This window comes from Phalaenopsis equestris, unplaced genomic scaffold (assembly GCF_001263595.1).
Source record: "Phalaenopsis equestris unplaced genomic scaffold, ASM126359v1 Scaffold000661, whole genome shotgun sequence".
Taxonomy (NCBI): domain Eukaryota; kingdom Viridiplantae; phylum Streptophyta; class Magnoliopsida; order Asparagales; family Orchidaceae; genus Phalaenopsis; species Phalaenopsis equestris.
Window position 1 is genome coordinate 114,054 of NW_018165101.1, and position 13,385 is coordinate 127,438.

At 32.4% G+C, this 13,385-nt stretch overlaps 1 long non-coding RNA gene across 2 annotated transcripts in view; it reads left to right on the forward strand.

The window, feature by feature from the left end:
- The window catches only part of LOC110030126, a 32,993-nt gene that overhangs the window by 1,144 nt on the left and 18,464 nt on the right, over window positions 1-13,385 (forward strand). The window lies entirely within an intron of this gene.

Below are 13,385 nucleotides of genomic sequence, written 5' to 3' on the forward strand. Positions count from 1 at the left end.
GGAGATGTTCAAAAGTTTAATATGGAGGATATGCAGTGATGGCTACTTCATTTGTAACAGAGGTTCGCTGTTTTTGAAAGAGCACAACATAATGAAGTAATCAACAACAGTAATGATAACCAATCGATTAGAGAAGATGAAATTCTTTTTAACCAAGTAGTCTCAAGTGATGAAGAGTCGATGCCACGTCGATTCAGTATTGAATATAGTGGAGAGATGGTGACTTATAGTGTGAATTTCTATTTATCAGATTTTGATAATCATATGAACTTAAGTAAGTTCATCAGGCGGCTCCAAGAAGTGGAGTAAGTTTTTAGGCCGGGCATTAAGAGCACACTAACCCAAGTGCCCAAACATGCACCTTGTGAAGAGAAACCATCATAAGTGAAGAAGGAACTGATTGGGCCAGTACTCCTAAGACTTTCTCAACTATGAAGTGTTTTAGTGTCATGAATATGAACATATTTTATCCAATTGCGATCTTTATATTAAGTGGGATGTAGTGGAAGAATCATATAGTTGAAACTGTGGAGAAGAGGAAAATGGAGAGAAATACTAGGTGCCACAAATGATAAGATGCTCATGGTTTGACAAGTTCTACAGATTGAACCGAAGAGGGGTCAATAATGCTTAGAAATAACATCTTCCATACCAGTTGTACTGTGAAGGAGAATGTGTGTAGCATTATTATAGACGAAGATAGTTGTGAGAATGTGTTGTCTACACCTATGGTAAATATTTTGAATCACACTACCAGAAAATATTTTCAATCATATTCATTTATTTGATAGAAGAAGATGAGTGATATAAGTATTGACAAGAGATGTATGTTAGAGTGTTCTATTGAAGACGAGCTATAAGATCAAGTGTAGTGTGATAAAGTCCTTCTAAATGCATGCCATATTCCATTGGGCCGATCATGATAGTATGATAAGACTACACTTCATTATTGCCATAAAAATATCTATTCATTTATGAAGGGCGGAAATGTATTATGCTTTTACATTGAAGGAAGCAATAATACTAAATACTTAAACAAAGATGAGAGTTCTATTGCATCATACTATATTTCAACATGTTATAAGAGATGCGCCAGTGGGGTTGGCTTTGATGATGTTAGATGTAATAATAAGAATGAAGGAGCTGATACTTAAGACAATATGATTTCTATTGGAGGAGTTTCATATATTCTGACTGACCGCCTATTACTTGGATTATCACTTCTGCGCGTGTTTCTTCATAATTCTTATTTCAAGAACAGTGCTCTTTAACCGTTTAGCTTGCTAAATGCGACCAACAATGTATGAGTTGCTACAAAAATGAAATGAGAATTAGATGATTTAGGGGTTAGCTCGTAAGAGTACTATTTCTTAAGTTGTATTAGCTTTGATTGTGCCCAAGAAGAACGAAATGTGGCCTATGTGAATTGACAATAAAGTAGTGAATAAGATCATCATTACGGTTTGTTGGATTAGTTGTATGGAGTTAACATCCTTTTAAAAATTGATTTGCACAATGGATATCACCGAATTCAGCTTAAGCGACAAAATAAGTTATAAATCACCTTTAAGATGCAGGATGATTTGTATGAGTGAAAATCATTCCTTTTAGCCTATTTAATGCACCAAACTTTTTTATGAGGTTGATGAACTAGGCTTCTCTTTATCGAAAAATTTGTGATTGTGTATTTTAACGATATTATAGTGTATATTTATTTAAAGGAGGAGCATTTGCAACACTTGCAATAGTTGCTTTGACTTCTACAGATTGGGTAGTTATAACACTCAGTTCCAATAGTTCGTAGGCTAGAATAAAGTGTTTCATATATTGGAATTAGAAATGAAGTGAAGGAGTCGAGACAATTTAAATAGAGATGGAGGAAGATGAGCCATAGAACAGAGAAGAGTCGAGAGAAATAGAGAGAGTGAAGTAAAGAGGAAGGAAGAAGTGGAAGGAACTCAGGTTTGTCTAGAGCAAGAAGACAACGATTTCTTTTAGAAGGATTGGAAGCCATGGAGTGAAACATCGACTTCACCTTCAAGCACTTCGTGATTCCTGTGTGAAGGAGGATAAGGTGAATCAAGCCTTTTGTGGGATGAAGCCCAAGGAAAGAGATCGTTGAACCCTAACTAAACCAGAAGGAAGAAGTGTTGTGCCCTAGTTAAGCGAAGGAAGAAAAAAGGGAGGAAGAAGTGCTCACATATTACTATGTGAGAACATCGGAAGAAAATGAGTCAAGCACGAGATTGCGGGAGAAAAAGGCCAATCTGTGTGTAGTAGGGAAGCCGAGCCATAAGTGTCATGGGTTTTATTTTTTTATTATTAGTTTGGTTTATTTAATTAGTTATTATAAATTATATTCATTTCTATTAATTAATATTATCGATTAAAGCTAGGGAGCTATCGAGATCGAGTGATAAATTTGAGCTGATTAAAATTTTGAAAATATACATTAAAACAATTTGATATAAATTAGGAATAATAGTTATTTGAAGAAATAGATTATACGATCTAAAAATAAAATAATGATATAATACATCAAAAGTAAAATAATGACAAATTACTCTTTTATAGTAATATTAAAATATAATAATTATTAATAATGCTTTACTCATTCGATTATAGGTTTTCATTGGAGAAAGGTTGATAGAACGGATATGAGTTGTGGGATGAGCTTTTTGGAGCAGTCATCTTCTCGAAGCTTGGTCTAAAGTTGGAATATTGTCAGATTAGGATAGAGTCAGTTGTGTGCATAAGACAACGTTCAGGACTCATGAAAGACATTATTTATTTGTTTTTGGTGATGTCATTCGGCCTTACCAATGCTCTAGCCACATTTTAGTCTCTCATGAATATTTCTTTTCAGCCTTACTTCAAGAATGTCTTCCTGATATTTTCTTATGACATTTTGATTTATAGTCGTATGGAAGAAGAGCATATAAGACACTTGAGTACAATACTTGAGACTTTGAGAGAGCATCAGTTTTGTGCCAACTTGAAGAAATGCTCATTTGCATAGTCATGGATGGAGTACGTAGAGTATGTGGTGGCCAGGGCAGGGGTAGCGACATATCATTCTAAGATTGAGATTATGTTGGATTGGCTTTTTCCTAGGAGCTTGAAAGAGTTGAGAGGGTTCTTAGGTCTCATCAGGTATTATCGAAAATTCATGAGATGATATGGAACTATTGCATGGTGACTGACGGAGAAGCTGAAGAAAGAAAATTCCAAGTGAGGGGAAGTAGTGACACAGGCCTTCGAACAACTAAAGAGAGCCTTGATAAATGTTGCAACATTAACACTTCCAAACTTCAATTGGCCATTTGTGATACACGTCAACATATGGATTGGGGGCAATACACATTTAGAATAACGACCTATTGCCTATTTCAGTTAGGTGCTCATTGATAGGGTGAAGCTCAAGTCCGATATGAGTGGAAGATGGCTATTGTCATGCCCATTAAAAAGTGGTCTTTATCTATAGGGCGACACTTTATAGTCATGATAGATCAGAGGAGTTTTAGCTCAAGTCCGATATGAGTGGAAGATGGCTATTGTTATGCCCATTAAAAATTGGTCTTTATCTATTAGGGCGACACTTTATAGTCATGATAGATCAGAGAAGTTTGAAGTATTTATTTGAGTAGAGGATGGTGACTGAGGAGCATCATCGATGACTATTTATGTTACTGGGATATGATTTTGAGATTTTGTATCGGCCAGGACTAGAGAATAAGACCACAAAAGCACTGTCGAGGGAGGTGGAGGAGCCCCAGTTGGCAGCTTTATCAGCATTGAGGCAGGAGAGTGAATAGGATGAGGGGCTGAGGAAGATGAGGACAGAGTTGCTATAGTATCTGGACAATCATCCATCATTGAGGGGACAACAACTACTCTACCAGGGGCGATCCGTGTTACTGAGAGCATCGATGTACATCCCCAAACAGTTGCAAGAGTTTCATGGAAGCACGATTTGGGGGGCACTTATTGGTACAAAAACCATATAGTTGAATGTGGGTAGAGCTGTATTGGGTAGGGATGCATAGAGATGTAAAGGGCATGGTGGCTAAATGCGATGTGTGCCAACAATACAAATATTTGACTCTAGAACTAGGAAAATTATTGCAACCCCTAGCTTTACCTGAGAAGGTTTTGGAGGAGGTGGCGATTGATTTTATATAGCGGTTGCCGCGATTAGAAGGATTTACTGTGATATTGGTGGTAGTGGATCAACTAAGCAATTATACATATACTTCATTCCATTGCGACGACTTTACACTACTGCCTCAGTCGCTATTATGTTCATATGAGAAATGGTTTGTTCGCATGGTGTTCCAAAATTCATTGTATCAGAAAGTAACAAGGTGTTGCTTAGCTATTTCTTGAAGTAAATGTTCATATTACAAGAGACAATCCTAAAGAGGAGTAAAACATAACATCTCCATATAGATGGCCCGACGGAGGTGGTTAATAGGAACTTGGAGATGTACTTACATTGTTTTGTGATGACTCGGAAAATTGCGATGAAGTAAGTCGGCCGTATCACACAAGTATGTCTCAAGTAATAATGTAAATTTAGAGTACCGTGTATTGATTCCATGAGCAAAGGGCTAAGAAATATTCCAATGGGTGAATTTCTAATTTACTAAACTTCTAAACCTAATTTAGCATGATCAAAATTAAGAAATTGAATTCTTACATTCATATTCACAAACAGAAACTATAAAAGTACGAGCTTGAAAACAAAGAAAACAATAAGGGGAGAAATCTTTCGATTTTTCAAGAGAAATGAGGCTCTCATCTCTGTGATTTAGGTGTCGTGGTAGTTTATAATTTTCCTAAATGTTTCCCATGTGATAGTTGTCAATAGGGATAAAATTTTCTTCTTAATTCTATGCTTAGATCAGAAGAAGAATAAAAAATCCAAGAAGTTCAGTTTCACTTAATCTCATGACATTTCCCAGGATTTTTCCGATCTCCTTTCCAGATTGTAAAATCCTAATAGAATTTGCCTATTCCACTAGGGTTTTGTGGTTAATCCATTCATTACTCACGACGGTTAGATTTTGTAGATCACAAAAGATGTTAAAATCATGACTGGCCAGATTAGGACTAAATAAAATCCGTTAACACAACAACTTTCACATTAAAGCTAAAGAAAATGTCACGGGGAAAACAATTCGAGAAAATAAAAAAAATCATGAGCCAGAGGCACGGATGAGAACTTAGCTATGGATGAAAGAAAGAACAATGGAAAACAAGTCCATGAAAATCATTGTTGTAAGCATAATCTGAAAAAAAAAACACTCACAAAATAATTTGTCCTCCCCACTAAAGCAAAAACTCTCCCTGTCATACAATCTTCTTTCCAAAACAATAAGAAAAATGAAGGGAAGAGGAAGAAATACATCTTTTAGGACCTCAACCTTAAGCAAGGAAGAAAGCCCTAAGGAGAAGCTCTTTCTCTCACAAAGTCCTTCAATCTTTGCCTCCAACCGTCTCTAATGATCCCAACTCCTCTTCAAGATGCCCTAAATATATTTTTACAGCCTTGTTCTCAGATTTAACAAGAGTTTTTTTCCCAAAAATATTTCTCGTTTCGTCGGTGTGGTCACGCTCGAACCCAACATGGTCATGCCAAAATTGCTGATCGGGTGACCCGATCCCGGTGTGGTCACGCCAACATAATTTATCGGGTGGTGTGATCACACCCGATTCGAGCGTGGTCACACCACTGCCTTCGATACAACAACAGGATCATGCCAGTTCTAGTAGTCTCAGCCTTGGTTTTTCTCGTTCCAAAATGCGTGCTTGATCTCTAGTAATCCTTCACGTCACCAACAAAAACCTTTCACAATTATAAATCCATGATAATTAAGATGAATCAACACGTAAAAAGTAGGGTTATATGTAAAAACTGCGTAGAATTGACTCGTGTCAATACCCTCAAAATTATCCATTATTCATCCTTAAGTAATCTAATATCTTAAAGAGGATTAACTTAATTAATTGTAGCTCTCATGTGGCTATCCTGCTTTGTTAACTGGATTATATAAATGAGATGCAAAATATGAAACTTTCATTTCAGGGTTAGATTTTTCTCAATGACTAAAAACCAAATCCTTCTTTTACTTTCCTTTTTTTAATACTAATGAAATCTCATAACACTTATTCAAGTGTGCATGAAATATTTTCATTTATCAAAGAATCGTTCTAAATCAATTAGGAGTCCGCCTATCAACCTAACAACACTCAACTTCTTCTTTGGAGAATAACCCAGGAATCTCACTAAAGTTCATTTTGAAAACTTATCAATTTCTAGAAAATTGAAACCAATTTTACTTGTTGAGTCTCAGTGAGGCTTTGCCATTTTTAATTAGTTTTTTTCCTTTTTCTTTTTCAACTGACGTGGCACAAATTTTTTTCTATTTCTTAGACTTTTCTTTTCTTTTACTATATTTTTTCTCATTTTTTATGAGAATTATTATATCCTGTGGAGCTTATTTTTTTTACTGATTTTGAGTGTCAAATTTCTCTTAATTAATTAGCCTAAAAATTTTCTTACTGGGACCTCCCACTATATTATCATCCAATTAAAAAGTTAAGTTTCAACTAACTTGATTGTGCTAATCAAGTGATAAAGAAAAAAATTTTAATTAATTACTCACATTTCAATTAAACTCTTATAATTATTGTGAGACTCTTTAGATTCAAGGAATGATTGTAGAGTGAAAAACATGGTTCTTAGCTGTTAATTCAAACCCTCCCCTTTAATGATAATTCCTCTTTTAAGAATGTTTTATATGTTCATGTTAGGTGGACGGGATGCAAACATGAGATACTATTGAAAATAACCACAATCCACAACATAAAATATGAGAAATCCTTACAGCAAGGCTATAAACATCAAATTCCTCCCCCAAACTTGCTTCTTATCTTAGGCATGCTATAAAAAAGACACTGATAACACAACTATAGAAAATGAAAGCAGGCACATGTAAGGAAATGTATAGCAGTTCAACACATAAAAAGAAATAAGTAGCCACATAGAAAAAAAAGTAAAATGCACATATATAGCTTAGGAAAAATATAGGAGCACATGCCATGACGCATCAACAGAGACAATTACAGTCAAAAGTATAACATTGACATAATCCCCTAAATGCCAACAATGCACTAGTTGCTCAAGTAAAATTAGTCATATCCCATAAGCAGGGACAACAACATTATAGAGCATAATACTAAAACAAGAAAAACAACAATGCAGTAGTCACTCTGATCACTGCCAGTCTCCTCCATCACGTCTTCCTCCGGGATAAAAATCTCGAAAGGTACCGCATTTGGAAATGATAATGGTGTATGTACCCATATTGGTGCTGGTGGTGGACCGCGTAATGCTCAGTTTACTGACATACCTCACGAATCTCTATCTCCATCTCATCCACACGCCTGATCACCTCGATGCTCGAGGGGTCATCAGGCTGCGGTGCCCCGTGATGTCGAGAGTATCTCTCCCCTCGCTCATGAGATGATCCTGACGTGGAGCCCACAAAAGGAAAGGAAGTCCTGATGATGGGCTTTTGAAGGGGTAGCACCTCTTCCTCACTTCCTCCAGCAATCCCCTCCCTCACCATAGGGAGGTGATCAGTGAGCGGTGGTCTAGTCCGACAGTGGTTAGGCCACTTGCTATTTAAGCAATGGACTGGTAAAGTACTAGTCTGACATTTCTTGTCTTTCTCGTATGGATACAAAAGTTTAAGACTGCCTTATCTCTAGTGACATCAGTGAGACTTGTGGTGGGGAGAAGGCAGACCACAATGAAGTAGTGCCAGACACAGGATGTGGGGTTTAGGTATGAAATGGAAAAGTTCACCATGGTCTCCCCCTCATTCCCAGAGAGCGCCTTACACTTATAAGTGGCCTCAGTTAGAAAGTCAATGATCTTCTGGTAGTTTGACGAGAGAAAGCTATCATAATCTTAGATATTACCTTGACAAAATATCAATTTATGAATAATTTAATAAGTTATCCCTCTGTAGATACTCCAATCTCAAATGAAGCCAACACTAGTTCGAACCCAATTAACACAAATACTACATCCCATTTTAACCAATTACCTCTCAGTATTAGTATTAAAAGAATACCAAGTTCTTGACAGAACGATTATCCATTAGATAAAGATTTACAAGCGAAATGCTCTCATTTATTTAATCTAGATTTAAAAATATATAAAATTACAAATCCTGAATTGATAAAACTTCGAGAATTTGCATCATCTCTATTCAATCAATCTTTCTCAGAAAATCCTCGGTGGAACGAGAAGACTCACCAGGTACGCTTTTTATAGTTTACAGTGTCGTCTTTCTTATACTTTCATATTGTACTTTTTATGCTTAAAACACTATAAAAGACAAAAATGAATTCTAAATTCAAATACAAGAACTTCTAAAAATGAAAATAATATAACCAAGTAAAAGTCCTCATAGTAGTCCTGCCTTTTTAGTTAGAAATCATGCTGAGCAACTCAGAGGAAAAGCTCAAATGTTAATAAATTATAAAAAATTCAATAAAAATACAAAGTTTGATGGATACTTCTTACCCAACAAAGAAGTACTAATAAACCATATTAAAACTGCCAAATGGTTCTCAAAATTAGGTTGCAAATATGATTTTTGGCAAATTATGATGCATCAAAATACCAAAGAGTTTACAGCATTTAGTACACCGCATGGGCACTATCAATAGAATGTTATGCCATTCAGTCTTAAAAATGCCCCACAAATATTTCAAAGAAGAATGAATAACATATTCTCTGAATTCTCTCATTTTTGTTTAATTTATGTAGATTATATATTAATATTTAGCGAAAACATTTATCAACATTTAAAACATTTAACTCTGTTACCTCAAAAAGCTAAAAAACATGAAATAATATTAAGTAAGAAAAAACTGTTTTTATCACAAATACTATAGAATTTTTAGGATTAATTATAGATGATTTTTAGAATTACAAGATCATATTCTAACAAAAATAGATTATTTTAAAAATATAAACAATAAAAAAGATTTGCAACGATTTTTAGGATGCATTAATTATGCGGAAGCTTTTATAAAAAACCTAGCAGAATTAAATGCTCCACTGCATAAAAATTTAAGAAAAAACATGGCATGAAATTGGTATGAAAAAAGATCAAAAAATCTTACAAGAAATAAAAAATTTATATAAAAATCTAGCAAAACATCATTTACCAATAACCGAAGATTGTTTAATTATAGAAAATGATAATTCTGAGATTGCATGAGGAGCTATTCTTAAAGCACGAAGAAATGAGAAAGAACTTCTCTGTAAATACGGCTCAGGTACGTACACTTCTACTGAACAGAATTATCATATTAACAAAAAAGAACTTTTAGCAAATAAAAAGGCTATTAAAAAATTTGAAATATTTCTTAATGAGACATTCTTAATCAGAACTGATAACAAAACTGCTATATCCTTTATTAAAGAAAAAAATTATAGACTCTATACCAAATAAAAGATTAATTAGATGACAAAGCTGGTTTTTTGCTTATTTTTTGAAGACTCTATACCAAATAAAAGATTAATTAGATGACAATGCTGGTTTTTTGCTTATTTTTTGAATTAGAATATATAGAAGGAAATAAAAATGCTTTAGCTGATATCTTATCTCGTGAATCATGCAGGAAATATATCTATCATAAGATGAAAATATAGAATTATACGATTCAAACCTGGAAGAAGATATAAAGTCTAATCCAGACATATCAAGCTATCTCGAAATATTGGAATTACAGATATGGAAGCTCGAATGTGAAATATCTTATGGTGAAAGAATTATGAAAGAATCTATAAAAATTAGAGATTATCTCAAAGGAGAAATCAAGGAAGATGAATTAATACCTGTGTGTGAATTAAGAAAAATTAGAGATTTCTCTAATTTCAAAAATATAAAAAAAGAATCAATATCTGAAGAGATAAATGTTCTAAATAAATTAAAATTTAATAAAGAGGCATCAACTTCTTCTAATCATGATCCATCCTATTTAAAAATATTACAAAATAAAGATATAAGTCCTAAAAAGAACTTTACAGAAATATCGAATGAATGACAACAATTTTCTCTATATAACGAGAGAATTAATTCTCAAATATATTTTCATACAATTGAAAATTATCAAGTTACTTATATATATAAAAATTCTGACTATAAAATTATATATGAATTATATAAATGTGGAATAATAAGAATGATTTATTTAGAAAATGAAAATCTTCTCAAAATAATTTCAAAACAAATATCTAATGCTGTAAAAATTTTTCATGCTGTAATTAAGCATTGGAATATATTTATGAAAATATTTCGAACTTATCCTGAATAAAAAATGGAAATATTTCTCTAATTTAAATATGGATTACTAGCGAACCATATATTCTCAAATATAAACCTACTGAAACTCAATTCCAGAGAAATAAAATTGAAGAATAATATCAAATATGGATTAAGATGAAAAATATTGATATATCTAATATATTGATTTATCATTGCTCTGAAAATTTATTTATTTATAGTCACTGTAAGCAATCTACTCGAAAAATATATGAAGCTATGTATAAAAAATGACATTCAATTTTAATTAAAAATAATATCAGTGCAAGTAAAATATGAAAGAATTATTTTGCCAGAAGCTTCAACAGAAAGTAAGATTACATAAGTGCATGTATTGTCAGAAAATGGATACAATACAAGAAATACGGGAGAAGCTAGAAGCCAAAAGCTTGTGAAAAGATTCTCCGAAATTATTGAATATCTCAATTATTCAAGAGCTTGACAGATGACAAAAATATGAGACCCACTCACTAGAAAAATCAAGAAAAGATGAAGCGGTGAATTATTGAAGATGATGTAAGCAGAGACGTCAAACTGCTCAATTATTAGAGAAAAAATCGTTAGCCATGATGATTCAGAGTAAGTAAAAGCTCTATATATTGGAGGCTTCTCTCCATTTGGAGGCAGAACCTTCCGCATACTTTTCTATTTCTCTTTGCTTTCTCTGGTGTAAATTAATGTGTGCTAGCCACTGCGGCTAAATTACAGACTTCTTCCTCAAGATGTCCGTAAGTTTTTATTTAAAGCATGTAGATCTTTTATTTTTCTTTTCTTATGAAGGATAATAATATTATGTTTTGTTGTATATTTTTATTCTGGTTACGCTTAGTGTAGAAAACAAAATTAAAACTGTGTTCTGCATCTCTGAAGTAATCATGTAGAATTGTGGTCTGAATAGGATCTATATGATCTTATCGTGCTTTTATCTTTTTTAGAAACCCACAAAGAAGAACATGATATGAACCGGAGGTGTATGGATCAAATGCTAGAATAGAAATAAATAACTTAATATAATTATTTTATTATAATTAAGAAGGAAGTGTAATGGACCCTCTTGCTTAAGGTAATCTGCAAACAGATTGAGGAAGAAGATCTTATTAAAAAATGAATTCTGAAAAGAAAGATTTGATAAATATAGAAACAAAATTAAGAAATATACAAGAAAGTTTTGAAAAAATAAAAATAAATATTAATGATTATAATAGTCAAATGAGTGACGAAAATTCTCGAAATAAAATGGTATCCGAGCCTGATGCTCTAACTGGGATATCTTCAAATTATCGAGAAGTTTTTGAAGAAATAAATCAGAAATATAAAAAATATGAAGCACTTCGTAAAAAACAAGGTATTACATATAATTACCCCAAACATAAAATATGTTTATGTACAGAAAATTATTCTTGTGACTCAGATTTTTCTTCATATGAAACTCAGATTAGAGAAGAAAGAGTTAAGAAGAAAACTACTATTTGACGATTTTATAGATGACATAGGACATAAGTTAGATGTTGAATAATGATAAATAAATCATATCTTGAGAACGAATTTAATTGTATTTGCGAGTTATTACAGATAAATATTAAAAATAATCAACTAGAAGTCTTTCAAAAAGGACAAATGTTTCATATAAAATCTCCTCTAGGAAATTGCAACGAATGGATTGTAATAAGCTATATGATTTTAAAATAACAATTAGAATTAGGATTATATTCTGAAATCATAACTAATGAACAACGCATCAATTTATGGAACTAAATCAAAATCAATTGGAAAAAAAATAAATTATTTAAAAATTTAATTCGAAACAGATAAAAAAACTAGCTCATATTGAAAACACTTCTAATATACACGAGTTAGGTTAAGAATAAGAATATTACAAAATCAATAAATTTTAAATAGCAATATAACAACAGCTGCCATCCTAGCTAAATGTTGTAAATTAAAAAAAAATTATTCCAATCCTGACATTCTAGGTTGGATAAATATACAAAGAAACATTCAAAGTTTCATTCGATTAAACGAAGTCATCAATGTTCAAAAACCTACTTCTTCTGAAAACGAAATTAAATACTTAATTAATACCTTGACATAATATCAATTTATGAATAGTCCAATAAATTATCCATTTGTAGATACTCCAATCTCAAATGAAGTCAGCACTAGTTCTAACCCAATTAACACAAATACTACATCTCATTTTAATCAATTACCTCCCAGTATTAGTATTAAAAGAATTATCTTCTGAACAAAATGTGTGACCCATTCTAGCCAGCACTAGTTATAACCTCAAAGGAGAAAACATATATAATTATATAGGAAACACATTAACAAGAATAAGTAAAAAATGGTTTTCAGGATTATCTTCTGAACAAAAAAATACTATAAGACAAACGTGTGACCCAAATAATCCTGGAAGTTGGCCTAATGAACATGTAAAATATTTGAAAGGAGAATTCTTAGGATATAAAGTATTAACATTCTCAGACGAACAAAGAAAAAAAATTGCATCTCAAGAAGCCAAATACAAACTAACATCTTTAAATATATGTAATATCTGCTACTTAAATAATGAATATAGTTGTGACTATCAAAAAATTTTCTATGATATATTATATGAAGAAAAAGAAGCATATTTAGATATGTATTTCTACAAGCTACTAGAACCATATAATATTTTATGGAGTTAAGAATTCAAACAAACGTATCCTAATGATACACATTTAGGAAGTCGATCACATTTTGCTTTAGAAAAATTAGCTGAAGCTTGTTACCAAGTTGATTTACACAAGAAAAATAAACAATATAAACAATCTTTATGCTGTGAAAAATTCGACTTAATTCCTCAATAATGGGGATGCCCATTACATAACACTTGTGAGTGTTCTGCAAAAAAGAAAAAGAAAAAAGTCTTCAAAAAAAACAAATAAAAAATATTATAATCCTAATAAAGAACCTTTAGAAGAAAAGAAAATAATA